Source organism: Anser brachyrhynchus, assembly GCF_964034855.1.
Source record: "Anser brachyrhynchus genome assembly, chromosome: 8".
In the NCBI taxonomy this organism is placed as follows: Eukaryota; Metazoa; Chordata; class Aves; order Anseriformes; family Anatidae; genus Anser; species Anser brachyrhynchus.
Genome location: NC_137702.1, coordinates 29,550,490 through 29,567,005, shown reverse-complemented (window position 1 = coordinate 29,567,005; position 16,516 = coordinate 29,550,490). Strand labels below are relative to the sequence as shown.

Genomic DNA, 16,516 nt, shown 5'->3' with positions numbered 1-16,516 from the left:
TCTGTCTGAAAACAGACAGAAAGCAGCTGACAAGTTTTAGGGGTTGACAAGAGTTCAGATAATCTAGCATTTCAAATGGCACAGAGGAGGATGCTGATGATAAAAAAAAGAGGATGCATCTAGATTCACAAGCATTATAGGATCAACTGGAAGAAATTCAGACACACAGAGCATAATGAACACTGGAATGTAACCAGTATTAAAAATAATAATAATATTACTAAAGACACAAAAGATTGAAAGAATTAAGCACTCAGATGTAAATACATGTTTTCCCAATAGATCTAGTAATCAAAAGAGACTTTTCTCAGGCTTTGGTGGACAAACCAAGATAAAACAAATGTGTGTCTCAGAAGGCAGTTTGGAAATACCGAACACATCATTTTTGGCCTGGCATCAGAAAAAACAAATGTCCTTCAGGAAACCGAAACTTACTTATGACTTCTTCTGGAACGTAGGACAAGAAAGCCATGTCAAAACTTTTCTAAGCATTTGCTTTAATTCATACTTCTACAACCATGTTAAACAGCTAGAAACAAACTTCACTTAATTTCCTCTAGACAAAGAGAGATCACAAGTTCTTGATGCCTTAAATGAATTAGCATATAATAATGAACAAAATGTGCATTATGCAGGAAGCTAGTTATCCAACATTTCAAGCCCTCTTTCTGCATTTCTGATGTCCTGAACTGTGTGAAGGAGGCTGTTAGGGGAAAGCTGAAAGGCTAAGAGTAATGCTGAATCTGGTCTCCTAAAACCTTCACCACTGATTTTGTGATTTACAGCCAAGAGGGTTAATCCTTCTCTTTTGGCATAGGGGATTAAAAAAAAAAGAGAGTTAGAAGGAAACTGGCCTGATTTCACTTTCTGTTTCCCGTGCCAGTTAATAAAAATACTACGTACTGCTTCAGCACAATATCTGCATCTAGAGCCACCATTTGGGATTTCTACTAAAAAATACATACTGCTGGAATAATAACTTCTATATATGGCCCCAACACAGAAACATACGCAAGCATGTTTATTACTAAGCATCTTCAATATCTTGATCAAGTAACTGAAAAAACATGAACCTGGAGGACACATATGAATACTGCTGACCTATACAGCAGGTAATAATATGGTAGCCTCAGCCTCTCAGTTTTCAGTAACCTCAATAGACTGTTATATGGGTTATATACCATTTTTCCTTCCTCAGTGCCTACTGGCTTTTTGGTTCCCAGTACTTTCCTGACCCTTTGCTTTCCTTAACTCCCTTCACCTTCTTTCTTGTCACCTGGCAATAGTACAACTTCTGTATAACCCCAAGACGGGGAGGAGAGCATCACTGACTCCCCATAATTTTCATCTCTGGATGAGAAGGATGGGATCTACTTGCAGATCTATTTAAAGGATTGTGCCTGTTTCAGGAATTGTAACTTTGTTCCTAGTTACAAAAAGAACACCAACGCCTTACCCTGTAACCCACATCACACCTTACAATTGTACTCCACATCTAACTTGTCATCTGTTGAAAAAAGGTAAAAAAGAAACAACTCAAAGATTTATCATCTGCTTCTTTACCTTTTCTGGAATTTCTGAAATACTGCATATTAAAAAGCACCAACAGCAACTAAAACATATGCATCTATTTCCTTTGTTATCTTTCTCAGGCACCAGCTCACCACCTATGACACTTCCTGTTTGGTTAGTTTAACTGCACAGCAACTAAAGTCACCCAAAATACACAAAAAATATCAGATAACATAAAAACACAAGTGTGTTATAATTTGCATAGACTACAAAATAGCTAATATCTTATTCTATTCAGAGGCGTTGTCTGTTTCACTTCACAGAAGAAACAAAAAGTTCATCATCAAATAAATAGCAGCTACTAAAAAGAAAAGTCCCTACTTTTTTTCTTACTCAGTTGTTGCTGGCAAAAAGACAAGCTGTGGAAATCCCAAATTTTATTTCTGAAAAGAAAAAAAAAAAAAGTTTTTTAGATCCAGCAGGGCTGGAAGTGAAACTGTTGGCTAACCTCTAAACCCACATATTCCTTAAAATATTAAGCAAAGTACTGTAAGTAAAACTTAATCAGTTTGGTTAGCTGAGCACCAATCATCTTCATGAAGACATATGTTAAAAAAAAAAAAAAGTTTCCCTTTTGAAATACACTCCAGTATATATCAAGAACCAAATTCAAGTACACCCTTGGAGTTTTCAAAATGTTTTTGTGACTGTTGAAGCTCAGACCTATTTTGAGCTAAATATACTGAGATACATCCAAGTCATTTGTTCTCACTGAATTGCAACTTTTCAGACAAAACTAATTCAAAATGGTCAGACTAAAGAAATAAAGCGGAATTTGGGTAAAAGTGCAGACAATGGCTAGGACCTGGGATATGGTAAGATAAAGTAAACCAAAACATTTAATGAATACAACTGAGTTACTTAATTCTCCCAACACCCCATGTGAAATCCCAATACCAGTAAATCTGTTGTGTACATCGTTAAGGCCAGCATTTCACATCATTATATTAAATCAATCAAGAAGAGGGTAGAGGAACACTTTCAACCAACCTCTATTATTAATTGCCAGCAGCTCCTCTCCAAGGCACTTGTAGATACTGGACTACGGGAAAATGGAGATCAGTCACTTCCCTACTTCCTGTCTCGTTTCTGTCCTTCAGTCATGAGGACAAGTATGTCCCTACACAGCCAGAAAGAAAAAGGGTAATGATGAGAGCAAGTTCTGTAACAGATCATACCAGGTGGATCAGAAGCCAAATAGACACATCAGAAACAAATGAAGAACTTTGACTCTCCCTAGACAGACTACTTATAGCTGCACCGCTCCTAACTGATTATCTATCCTGAAACTTGTCTATCACAGACTATATTCTTTATTCTCTTATGATAGTTCTTACTCCGAAGAGCTGTGTTCAGCTGTATAGATGTTATTTTTGCTGCACTGTGTTATATAAATGTTACCTTTGTAGTCCCAAAGTGGACCACCCACCTCACTAACAGATAGAAGTATTATATAGGTACCACAAAGACATTGCATGATTCAAGAATCATCATTTTCAAACCTTCCACATGGGAAAGGATTATGGGGAATGCTCAATTTATTTATTTTTAACTGGCACATATGGAAGTCTTTTTTGATCTAGATATTGCCACTTCTCCGTCTCTGTAGGTGGGCTGGAAGTTCTATAGTAAACAACCCTCCAATTAGAAACAAGAAAAAACAACCAGATTTTCACTTCCATCTTTTCTTTTTGTTCTTGAATGTGCTCTATCCTAAACCAACAATATGCTGTTTTATGACTTACACTGTTTTCTTCCCCACCACCCAGAGTTAACTATCATCCTAGCTACTCGCCTTATTAACACTTTCATGGAAGGAATATGCTAATGTAGGATTAGCAAAGTAATAAAAAACACCAGCAATTGATTTTTCCCAGACAAGCAAGGGTAAGAAAGATGGGAGTTCCTCGGATTTACTTCCCCTTCCAAGACAATTACTTGGCACAACATCAAAGCCAAAATCCTTGTTGTCCGAGATAGACAACTGAGCAAGAATGACTTTCAAGGTTGTGTCACCTATCACAGACGATGTTACTCTTTAGTGATAAGAAAGGCGACTTAAGAAATGTGACACACGTTTGAAACTGCTGTCAAGCATGATAAAGCTCTGTGCTGAATTACCTTGAGAAATGTCTGACTTTTGACATTCCCATGCTTCTTAACTAAGGATGCCTCCTGAAATTTCCCAGAATTGCATGTGAATACTGATTCATTAGGAACAAATAACCTTTTTAGTTGGATATATTTTGTCTCCATTGACTTCATTTCTGACTATAACCAACTCTACAGCATGAGGAACAGACAGTAGTACCTCTCTCCCAATAGTTGAGCTCCAGACAAATGCTCCACCTGTTTTTCTGGAAAAAGTTCTCTAACTGATAAAAAAAAAAACAAACACTACTGACTGGGTCAGAGAGGACCAAGCAGCTAAAGCGAGGGCTTTCAATTGAAAGTTGGAATATCCTAATAGGAAACATAAAACATTTCTATGCAGCCCAGTTACTAAAAGATAAGTAAGACATCAAGATGTTACATATGCAGTGTTGAATCCCCTTCTGGATTGAGGACCAAATCCACTTAACTTCTGGTAGGCTCATGATCTTGAAATTAGACACCTATGTAATGTCTTCCTGTATTCAAGACATCAAGCAGCAACGTGACTTGGTATTTGTAAGACCATCAGGGCACAGGAATTTCCAGGGCCATGTTCAAGGGTTAATTCACTAAGATTTTGAGCAAATTATATAATGCTTAGTTTCCTAAACTATTTGAATTAATACAACACAACTATCTTACACTGAAAATAAATACTCTCTAGTAGTTCTGTATTATTGATAATAAAATATTTGATATAAAACTATCACCCTTTAGCTGACATTTTATTACACTGATTTACCCACTGTCATGCCATGATCCAGCTGCTGACTTTTTTTTTTCTTGTGCATTGCTCAGGTGTCTTGTGTCATGACTATACTGAATTTTGCGGTATGAAGAGACATTCATTCTACCTCTAAGGTCAGCCTACGGATCTTGCCATAGCTTATGAGTTCAGAAAATACAGTTTGCACGTAATTTAGGATTACTAACAATTTTAGAAAAAAAAAATCTTTTTATCCTGCCAACTGGAATTCATAAAATTTATTAAGCAAGGTGACTAGAAGATTTGCAGATTTAATGTAAAGGAGGACAATTTTTCAGGTTGAATCTAAAGTACATAGATATATGTATATATACACAGATAGATAGATAGATAGTATATAGATATATGTACATATATACAAATGATTACAAGAATGAACACAAATTTATCACAAGGTAGAAAAATAAGCAGCGTCTTTAAAAATACATAACTACCCAGGAAAAGAGCAATTACTGAATTAATCTGAACAATTTACCAGTAGCTACTAGATCATCGTATTAATATCTTAATACAAGTGCCAATATTGCTTTCTTAGTTATTAAAAGGAGTAGACAACACAGTATAAAAATTATTAATTTAGACTAGATCTGCGGGTTATGGTAGATATGAATTAATTATCAATTTTGCATAATATACTTTTTAAAGATATATTTTTTTCTAATTACCTATAAACTTACCTTGATATTTGATTTTCTTACGCTTCCTTATAAATATTGATGTTTTAATAAACATATTTTGTACTATGGTATTCACATATTTTTACCAGGATTTGTATGGTATAATTAGGCATTTAAGATTCATTTTACCCTTCCAACCCTTTTTCAGGTGACCAAAACTCAGACAATCGAGTTCAGTGCTTTCACTGATGTAATTATCTACTGGATATGACTGGAAATAGCACTTTCTGGCACATAACTACAAGACAAACCATTGTGCATAACTGAAAATCGTGGAAGGACCTAATTAGAAGAAATAGTACATAAAACTGAGCAAGAAGTCATCTGTAATTTCTTGGTAATCTCATTATAACCAATCTATATCAGGTTCATAGCTACTCTTTAAGGTCACTGAAGGTGATAAACTATGGAAGCTGGACTTGAAATGTGATAGAGAACTTCCAGCTTTATCTGGGCTTTAATTGCTTGCTGTCTTTCAAAAGAGAAATGCCTAGATTATTCAGAGAGCTCTGTCAAGTGCATGGCATTTCAAGAGCCTGGAATGAAAGCGAGTATAGCCTGCATTGTCACATCTCTGTTTACAATACACAGCAGTGTTCAGTAAAAGTGAGAGCAGCTTTGTGCTTCCGTAACAAATATGGAGCAAGTGCCCAGGAACCCAAGGCAGCTTTAAAATCTCACTGTTAAAGAGGAATGCAATCTACCACCCTGACAGTGAAAAACAGTGCTTTACACAGAGATAAATTACACAGGCTCTTCTCTGAGAAATTTACTGCTCAATGTAAGCATGAATGTCAGATACTGTCATTAACTTCTTCATAAAATTTCCAGGATCCACACAACGGGAGGCTATTTGAAAGAGCAGTAAAATAAATTCTTACAAATACCATAAGATCTTTTTACTCAAGAACTTAAAATATTTCCTGACAAATGCCAGCTTTCTGCTCAGGAATCACTTAACATTGCTCCACGAAACACAACAAAAAATGTAAATATATTATATATATAAATTATATATGAATTTTATAATAATTAATAATATAAATTTACAATATAATTACAATATATAACAATATAAAATATATATAAGATAATGTAATTTGATATAATATGATATAATTATATATATATATATATTTATGAAAAGAGGGGGAAGGAAAAAATGTGTAACAGGGAATGGATAATCAGGAAAAAGGCTCTACCTGAAATATCATTAGTCTCAGCATCTCACAGATTTTAAGAAAAATGTTTTATCTTCTCAAGTAGTTCAAATGGAAGGACAAATGGTGCTACCATGTACATTTCAGATAGAAGAAAATGTTACAGAGAATATTCTTAGTCTCCTATTCTCATATTATGAAACATGACATATTTAGGGTTTTTACCTCCTTACATAAAAAGGAACCTTTTCCATCTATAAATTCTACTGATACCGTTTGTCTCTTGTATTACACAGTTCCAAATATACTAGAAATGTAATCTTACTTCAAAATGTTTGACCAAGATATATGCTTTTGTAAGACAAAGAGTATTTTTCCATTTAATTCAATATTCCTCTATACCTTTGAACAATCATGAAGAGTAGGCATGGGATAGTTGGTACACAAGATGTCACTCCTCCTCCCCCATTTACAATATTTCAGGAATTCAAATCTTGTTTGAATGTACTCTTCAGTGCATTTTTATAGGGAAGAGAGAGATGACATTATCGAGACCTTGACACACCGCTGAGTTTTATCAAACTTAGGATTTTGTCTAGATACAATTTTGACTGATCCACTGCAAGTGTTCATGTACTTGATAAAAATCTCTTTCTGACACCGGCCAAAAGCAGATGAAAAGGCAAAAGCCTAAGAACAGGGGAATCACAAGTGATACATTTGATTACATAAGGACTCAGAGAGATGGTTTCTGTGCATCTAGTATGCAGTTTGGGGAGTATAATTCGATATAATAAAATCCTATTAACACATAGAAACAAATTTGATAAATGTCTAAGAAATCTGGAAATGGAACTCCATTGACTCTTTTATTTGACTCTTTTATTGTCCATGCAACTACAAAATAGTCTCAATCATTACTGAATTTTGGATGCTACTAAGCTTCATCAAATGACCTCTTCTGAGCATCTCAATTTTGCACACAGACTGCCAAACTTCTGCTTTGAAAAACAATTGTCGCTGTCTTCCAACTTCAAAGAAGCTGCTGCTTCTTCTGGGTAGCAGCTTCACCACCTGCTGACTTTGCACTACATGCTACTATAAAGCTGCCTGTTGCCATCCACCTCTGAAGGTAAGTTTTCCCAAAGTTAAGCTCATCACCTTCTTACTTGAGTCTTCATTCTGACCTAATCTAAAATCCAATGAACTCAAACAAAGAATTTTCTAGAGAAACTAACTACTAGACTTTGCATTGTCCCCTTCAGCTCTATAATGTCTTACTAACCGATTTCTTAAAATTGAGAGCATCTTATTTACTACCACTAGAAACTGGAAAGTCTAAAAAACTATGCAATTTCACTGCCCACAATTGGTTTAACTGAAGTCAAGAGGAACAAGATTCGTAAGTACTTTACAGGGAACTTTCTGTAATGATAGGCAACTCAGACCAAGGCTCAAGTATGAAGCACAGCTGCACTTTAGAAGGCACTCTTTGCTGTGGTACAAAAGTTTGCAAACTTTGTCACAAAGAACATCATTATCCAAAAAGTGAAAGCTGGCTTTGCAACACAATGTGGAAATGCATGTTAAAATTGATTTCAAAATACAAGAAGGAAATAGTAAATCCCTAATACACTGTAAGAACCACTGTTTTTTTTTTCCCTGATGCGTTTCTTTCCATTCTTTCTTGAGAGAAAAAATGGCATTTACCATTTCAGTAGCATCTATTATTACTTTTCAAACATTTCTGAATTTTAGTAGAAGAAACTCCACCTTCTCCAAATATATCATATGCAAAACCTTTCTACGGATTCAGTCCTTTTTGAAATCCAAATGTCACACAGTGGACAAAGAAAGAAACAGGATATCCAAGTAAAATACACAAAAATAGGAAGAAGTTTGTTTATGAAATGGCAACCAGAGTCCTGACATATACAATATTCTCACTGTTTTTTCCTTTGCCATAAGTTTTCTGACCCTTTTTTTTTTCCTGGTTGACTTATTCATCAGCTTTTTCTATCACTATGGCAAAGGCAAATATCCTTTGGAAGGAAGACCATTTTCCCTCCTCCACACTTCCTCTGGGACAGAGAAGAACATCAATTTATTGCCCTGACAAAGTTGGCCACCTGGACAGAGAGACCCATAGCTCTCAGGACAGAAGCGCAAGACTATACAGTACTCTGGCAAAATTGCCTGAGAAACACATTGTTCGCCACATCAGCAGCATTTACGATTGGTCCACTGTCTATCATACAGCAATAATCAACAGCGCACACTTCAGTGGAAGATGAGGACTGCACATAACATGCCAAGTTTATCATGCAGTTCTTTAAGTAATTTCCTTATTTGAACAGAATAGTATTCCCCCTTACTAGAGATATGATTTCCTTCTTTGGGTTGTCTTATTTTATTGCAAATGTTGTTTCTTCAGCAATTAAAAAAACACAAAATGAAAAAAAGAGTCAGAACCCATGCAGAATGAACAATACGTATGAAAAGTGTTAAATATTGGAGCATATAAATTTGTAAAAGGATCTAGCATTTTATCTTTGGAAAAAACAAGAAACTTCCTGAAAGTTTCCCAACTAAAATGTATCATGTAATCAGAGAGTATCATTACCTGAAATCAAAGACTATTTAATTCAAGGAAATGCAAAGCACTTGACTGGAAATGAGATGAATGCTCATTTATCAAGGCACAATGCATGCTACTCTTCAGATAAGAAAATTAATCTTCCTCTTTTCACCTATGCTGTGATATTTATAATGTTGGATTTGCCTGTGTTTAGGTTGTGAGATTAATATTTGACCTTTAATCAAGTTCTAGAAAGGCAGAAAGAAAGGAAAAAAAATCGTAAGGTTTACATACATTCCATTTAGCTGTAGGATTTAGACCAGTTTTACCAAATTTGAGTAACTATGAGAGTTCACATATAGACCATATAGACTCCTACACTGCAAAAAAATTCCCCAACTTACATTTAAGTGTTTATACCTGCAGTTTGATCCCATCCTGTTATGTTCCTTTGAAATTATATTCTTTCCCAGTTAGAGTTTAAAACTCCTTACAATACAAAACTTTATGGCCTGTACTAATATTTTAAAATTGTTCTGCATTTTGTTAGGTATATACAGATATACTGACATAGTAAATTATTATTGATATACATACTAAAAAACAATATACAAAAGAATACACATTTATATTCTTGTATTATCATTGCTTTTGTAGTAAGTTTTTACTCATTGATTTATGTGCATACTGCAAATTTCTATCAAAAATGCCTCTTATAAATTATCTTTAAGTAAAGCTACATAAAATATAAATCATTTGTCTCCTAGTGCTACAGATAGTGCTATATCTGCATTTATCTCTTCAGTATTTAGAGATTATACAGGAAAAAGAGAAACTCAACTCACTACGACAATGAACTTCTTGGTCCAATTCTTCATAAGACAAGGAACTTATATTTGAAATTATCTCAGTTACTGAACTGTAAGATCATTTATAAACATTTTTCTCACTTTACTGGTGAATGTCAGTATCACCAGGTTGTACCTCTGTTTACAAGTGCAGCCCATGCACTGCTGTTTCCAATGGAAACTCCTACGTGACTTTGTCTTATGAGCTCGGTGGAAATGTGTGCCTCTATTCAAGCTGTGATGGAAAATACTCACTGTGAATGAACTACACAGGAAAGTTAAAGACATAACTGAAATATTAAAGGGAAAGGAGAGCAACACAACATTCCAAGTCTTATTGCAATCCTTCTAGACATCTAAAATGCTGAACCAACATACGTACAAGTTGAATTCTGTCAGTCTTCAGAACTGTATCCACTACAGGGTACATAAGCTCCATATAAAAGTAAATAGGTAACTGTCTCAATTTTAGTTTTCTTTAAAAAATTTGGAAAACATTCTCAGTTACAAAAAGTCATGCATAACTTGTTTTGATTTTGACTTAACTGTTGTGTGTTCACCTGCAGGACCACAATTTGTCTCTCTGAGGTATGTACACAATTGCCTTCAACATCCTTTTTTATTTCTTCCTGTGTAATACATTCTATTCATTATATTATTATTATACATTTTGTGAGTTCACATTCTCGTCACATTTTTATAAACACCCATCAAGTAGTTACGTAGCAGAGCATCAGAGTTAATAACATAGTAATCAGTAATAAAAATAATGGAGATAATTGACTGTATTATATGCCTGAATGAGAACTGAGTCATACTACCATTTTTGTCTTTGCTTCTCTAAAGAGAAATATGTGACCAGAGTGATTTGGCTATACAAACATTCATGAGTTTTTCTTCACATTGGCCCTGTAAATCTTGCCACTAATCAGGCAGTGCAAGTTATTTATTTGCAATAACTTCAGAAAGTTATTGGCAAGGATTAGCACTAGTCATTGAATTTTTATTTTTTTGGACCAATTGAAAGAGGATGAAGCCTTATCTTCCTTTGGAAGGACTTCAGAATTGTGAATGATTGCCAAGACAAGCAGCCTTTGCTCGGAAAAATAATGCTAGAACAATGCAATAGGTCACTGGAACTTTCCCTCCAATATTTTTTATATGCAGCCGTTTAGGGAGAACTGAGAGGTAAGGCATTTTATTTGAAACAATAAAACCCAGCTAAATAAAATTTAAAATGTCTTTCAAAAGAATAAATTTTGTTAGGACCATTAGAAACTAACTACTACTATGCAGCATTAGGCTGCTACAGTTTGTACTCCTAGTTCACAAATGATGCTACTCTAGTCAACCCTACTGTGCATCCCTTATTGAATAAAAATCTTCCAGGCCACATACAATTGGAGCAACAGTAGTGGAAAATGGCATTTTCCTCTGGTATGGAGAGCAATATTTGGGAGAGCTGTAAGTACATGCAATGTAGCTTATGCTGTGTCCCTAGACGAATTCTAGGCAATTCATGTTGAGCTGTTTCATATAAAACACGAGAAAGACAGGTTTTAGTAAATATATAGCACACGTATTACACATTAAAAAAAAAAAAAAAGGTAACATTTACGTAAGTTGCAAGACCTTATAGTCTTCAATGTCATACTAGGCCATTGCATGTGGAATGGAGCAGTTTCTAAGAATTTCTTTAGTTAGGAGAGAAGAGTGTTACATTTAGGGGCAAGTCAACTTACTGTAAACCTACTTTCACAATGAGATTGTTTCTGCATTCCTTTGCAATTATGGGGTATGGATATACATAAAGCTAACATACAGCCAGTTCCCAGATGCAGAGCCATTTTAGACTTGGGTTTCAGTACAGCATTTAGGACCAAAAATTTTTAATCTCTTTCTTAAGTCAGTCTTGCCTTGTACTGGCTGTACTAAGAACTGACTCTGTGATAGAAGTGCAACTAAATTCCTCCTTCTGCTATGCAACCTTTTTTCCAAAGTTTGCTAAATGTAATTTCCAAGTTTTTGTTACATTTCGGTATCTATTTGAAAAATGGTTAAGAGCCAGTTTGATGATAACATCAGCAGAAGCTTAAAATACTGAGCAAGCAAAGGGGAGAAAAATAAAGAAGTCCAAACATCCATATGACAGTTACAGAAACATAGGTGTTTTAGAAAATTTTGTTAAAAACAGCAGATGCTGTAGGAGTCCCCACCTTAAACCAGTTTGCTAGTTTTTCAAAACTTCAGCTACCAATGCTGAAAAGGCCTCACCTTCATGTAGTTCACCAGCCCCTATGCCCTGTTTGTAAATCTTTTCAACCCCTGAAATTAAGCTTTCATGCAGCTGTGAATTCTGTGCAAATTGACCATTGAGTACATGCCAGATCAGAACCTGATATGAACTTACCCAAATTAAGGACCTGTCTTCTCATTCTCACTGTGAGGTACTTCATATTCTGAGGTGCTATAACAATAATTAAAATTCTTAAAAGCTACACAAAAAAAGAAAAATGCATCATTAAATTGAACTCAGTTCCTAGCTACTGATGAGTTTTTTCATTCAGCTGTAGGGTTAGCTTCAGACTTTCAATGTGCTCATTAAGACCATACAGATACATTTACAGAAACACAACCTCACAGGATAAAAGCAATTAGTCATGGATCAAATACAGGTAATAAAAATGGAAATGCTTTGTACTTCCAAACTTGTTCTAGTGAAGATGACTATTGATCAAAACACTTTCATAGAAACTCCCACATCAATAGCTATATGTAGAAACAACCAAAAAAAAATAATTACATAGTCAAATTCTGTATTGACATGACTTAATAAAACAAAATCTGTCTCATGGTCCCTTCCAAAGTACATCTCCTGTTTTAGTCCATTTTCTCTCTTTGATAAAAAGAGAATGAGTCAGGCTTTTACAAAACCTAGAGAGCAGACAGTTTTCTAAAGTATTTAGGAAGTACTGTCCTTCCCAAGTTATGTCTAAGCTCTCAGGGCACTTTTTAATAATCTCAGAAATGTATTTGGGTAAAATAAATAAGTTTATGAAAATTGGTCTCAATACTTTTAAAGCTCTATAATTTTTCAGTTTCATTTGTGTATTTCTTTTCAAATTTCTCACGCAATGGTTTTCAAATTACAGGCTGCAATAGCATGAAATTAGACCTATGCTACTTTATTGCACTTCAAAGACAACCTGAAAATAAATAAATAAATAAATTTTGATCTTGACATACAAACCCTCACCAGTCCATATTCACTGTCTTTATAGTACGTGAGTAAAAATTGACTGATAGGAATTACTGTATTTTTCCCTATAAAGGCTTTTTGGCTTTGAGAAACTGCCTGGCAATTAAGATTATTTTTAAAGCATCTGCACCCCTTAATAAATCCACTGAACTGCGCATGTTTTCAGCACTACCAACTTTCTTAATAGTCATTAAAGAACCATTTCTTGGGTAAAATCTGAAAATCAACATCATATTTGATATTTTATAAAAGGTTTCGGTCTGTTAAGCTTTGAGTCATGATTGTTCTCTATGCATATGAATGCCTGTATACATAGCTATTTTACAAGTAGAGATGAAAACACAGTTTCGGGTTCTTGTTTGTATTAGAGTTTAAAACACATTACTGGTATTTCAGCAACTTCCGTACAAAACAGACTGGTTATAGCAAAGCCCCCATCAGGCTTCATGTATGTATGCTGCTCTTACAATATAATTTCTAATATCCTGCATCCAAAAATAAATAGTTGTTCGCACTACTCATTTTAAGATGTTCCTTAAAACACTTGCAAGTCTGTAAATTTTAACCTATTTTTTTAAACTTTTTTTTTTTAACCAAAAAGCTCAGGTATTTCCAAATTGAGGTATTATCTCCTCGTAACTACTGTGTATGCTGTGACCAAACATATACAATCCCTTCAGAACAAAAAAAATGTTTCAGCTCTTGTTCGCATATACTCAGGATAGTCCTAAATAAATATACATCATAGTTCAACAACACAGCTGCATCTAGTGGGGCTGTAAATATAAGGCATTTTCACAGTCTATGTCAGAATGATACAATGTGAAGGAATTTCTGCAATACTAAAAATTACTTTCAAGGACGTTATATTAAAAATGCCATTAAGGTTGCAAATCCACATTATAAAATAGAAAAAGAAGAGAATTAAAGATTACTTACACTCGCACATAACTTTTTCAGAGAAACTGTCAGTTCCTTTACTGTAGAAGACAGATTGACTGTAGGAATGAATGGGGAGTTGGAAAACAAGGAATAATCTTTTTACCCGAACCTTGCCTCATTTAATCAAAATTAAAGTTAATTAGAACTATCTTTTGAATAATTAAAGTAGTAAGAAATACTTATTACACTGAAAACTCAGGTGCGTAAATTAGGTATTAAAAGTCAGTAGAGTTCAGATGTTCCAGAGAATGGGGTGGGGGAAAGAAACAACAAATTAATCTGTGGCAGTTTTCTTCCACTTTTTGGTACTCAACATCAACTGTGTGGGTGTAGGCAAAATAAATCCACATATATTCAAATCAGTACATCTACTACCCTCTGAATAAGCTGAAAGGAAAAGGAAAATTCTTAAATCCTTACGCTAATGGGAACTGCAGTAACATCACCGTGATTATCAGGAAATAATTTGAGATTACAGAGGAAAAAGAGAAGTCGTCATAACCAAGCAAGTGAAAAACCAGCTTTAGGCTGTATCCAGCTCTTGGACGGTTTTTGCATGGGAAGTGACACCCATTTGTTCCATTTCCAACGAACATATCCACTTCTACAAGGAAAGAACATCAAGCAAAAGCCAGATCACTGCAGTTTCTCTTGCCAGAAATACGCATTTTTTCTCTGTACTAAATGCATTTAAGTTCCAGAGAATTCAAGGGAAATAACACCTCTGAGCATATATTGAGATTTTAATCTCCAGAACAGGACACTTGCAGTCTTTCATTTACACCAGGAAAACACTGAAAGTTCTTCTCTTCCTTTTTATAAATGGACCTGCTGAAGAACTTGCTGTGTGTCAGTCCACCTTATAAAACACAATGATAAATCTGAGATCAGTGAAGCCTGCATGAGAAGCAACTTACAGGTAACAGAATATGATGGTCCAGTACTTGCAGAGAATCCAGATGCCAGATGTCAGGCAGTCAGCAGTGTCTGCTGCAGGCCCACTGCATGGGTTCTTCCTGGCTCCTATAGGAATGTCTTAATTTTGACCAAGAAGAATCTATTAAGAAAGCTTATCAATGAAAAAACAACATTTGAACTATGGAAAGAAACCTCACGCATAATTTAGATTCAACAGCGATTCCTACCATTGGGGAATGTAGTGTGATGTAACAGTTATAGTAGGGAGTTAAAATGGAAAAAATGAGCGCAACTGAGCTTGTTTAATATCAGATAATTTTATATTACTTGTAACCTGAAAAAGATTTACTTACAACAGGCATACAAAACTGTGCGCTCTGGAGATCTCAAAAGATTCCAAGCATGTAAGTTTCCCAGCAATAGCCCCATTGGCTATTCTCTTTTGATAAAACATTTGGAAATGCTAGCATTTACATTCACATCAGGTATATGAAACTTCTGAACATTTCTTGCATAGGTGTCTCGATAGGTACCCTGGCTCTCCTCTTTAAATTTCTTTTCCTTTCTGAGTAAGTTAAGAGTTATTTTAAATCTCTTCTTGCTCTTCATAAAAATGAGATCTCATAAAAATGAGATCTTCATCTCATTTTCAGGATTTCAGTTTGACTATCTTTCTCCTTAATTATAAAGCCATCTGCAACTTTATGTACTAGTTTCAGCACATCCAGTTTCCCTTTGCATATTTATTTTCTCTTCTCAGCTCTGCAGAGGTTAACTTCAAAAACTGTTCTTTTCTTTAAAGACTCTGTTCTACGCTGACGGTTCTCATTTTCTGTCACCATAAGTGTTCTTATGTCTTTTTCCAGTCCTCTCAAGATCACAGGTTAAATGTGATTGGTTCTTTTCCAATATACCTTACCAAGTCAGCTTCCAACATTTTGAATTACAGCTAATCTTACTCCTTTGTAAAGATTTCCTCACTTGTACCTAGAGATAGCAAGACCACTCAGCTGTTTACTTTTTCAGAAGCCACTAATGGTCCAAGCTGGCATTGAACGTAGCCTGCGAGTTCTCCAGTAGCTCTAACTAGTAAAATAACTATGAACTATTTTGTAGCATATTTGCAGGCATTTAAGTTTTTTACATTTCTTATAACTTCCAATATTAGCTGAATTCTCAAACTCCTTGCTTCCAAATCCTTCCCAAATTTAGACCTATATTACTCACCAGTACTGCGTAAACATGCTATTGTTCTTTTCCTGCTGAGTTCCTGCTCTGTCGTTCCAGCCAGTTCATTAGTATAAAAATAGTAGAATTAAATTGATTAAGATTTCCTACTATTCTTTCTTTTGGTTATCTTGTTGGAAATGCCCCACCTACTGAGACAGAAACCTGAAAAAAAAAAAAAAGAAAGAAGGTTCTGAGATACTGAAACTGAAATCTTCTATAGCAGAACAAGAAGAAGAGAAAGAGAGAGAGAGAGAGAGAGAGACGAGACGAGACAAGAAGAGAGGATAAAAATTCCTCTTAATTGTGAAATATAATTTTCCTTTAACGATACTCTTAAGTTCAGTGTAGGTTCTCAGTACATTATAGACTCTCAAGACTGAAAAAATAATATTTAGGTGTTACACTGCAGGTA

At 34.9% G+C, this 16,516-nt stretch overlaps 1 protein-coding gene across 2 annotated transcripts in view; it reads right to left on the bottom strand.

Annotated features, from left to right (window-relative positions):
- Window positions 1–1,899: 1,899 nt before the first annotated feature.
- Window positions 1,900–16,516, bottom strand: part of GPR88 (G protein-coupled receptor 88) — a 32,636-nt gene continuing 18,019 nt past the window's right edge. The window contains exons 2-4 of one of the 2 annotated variants that reach the window (XM_080602530.1): window positions 12,166–16,266; window positions 2,563–2,692; window positions 1,900–1,955 (exon numbers count right to left, since the gene is read on the bottom strand). The gene's annotated coding sequence lies outside the window, so the exon portion shown is untranslated. The other variant, XM_080602531.1, reaches the window with a different exon arrangement.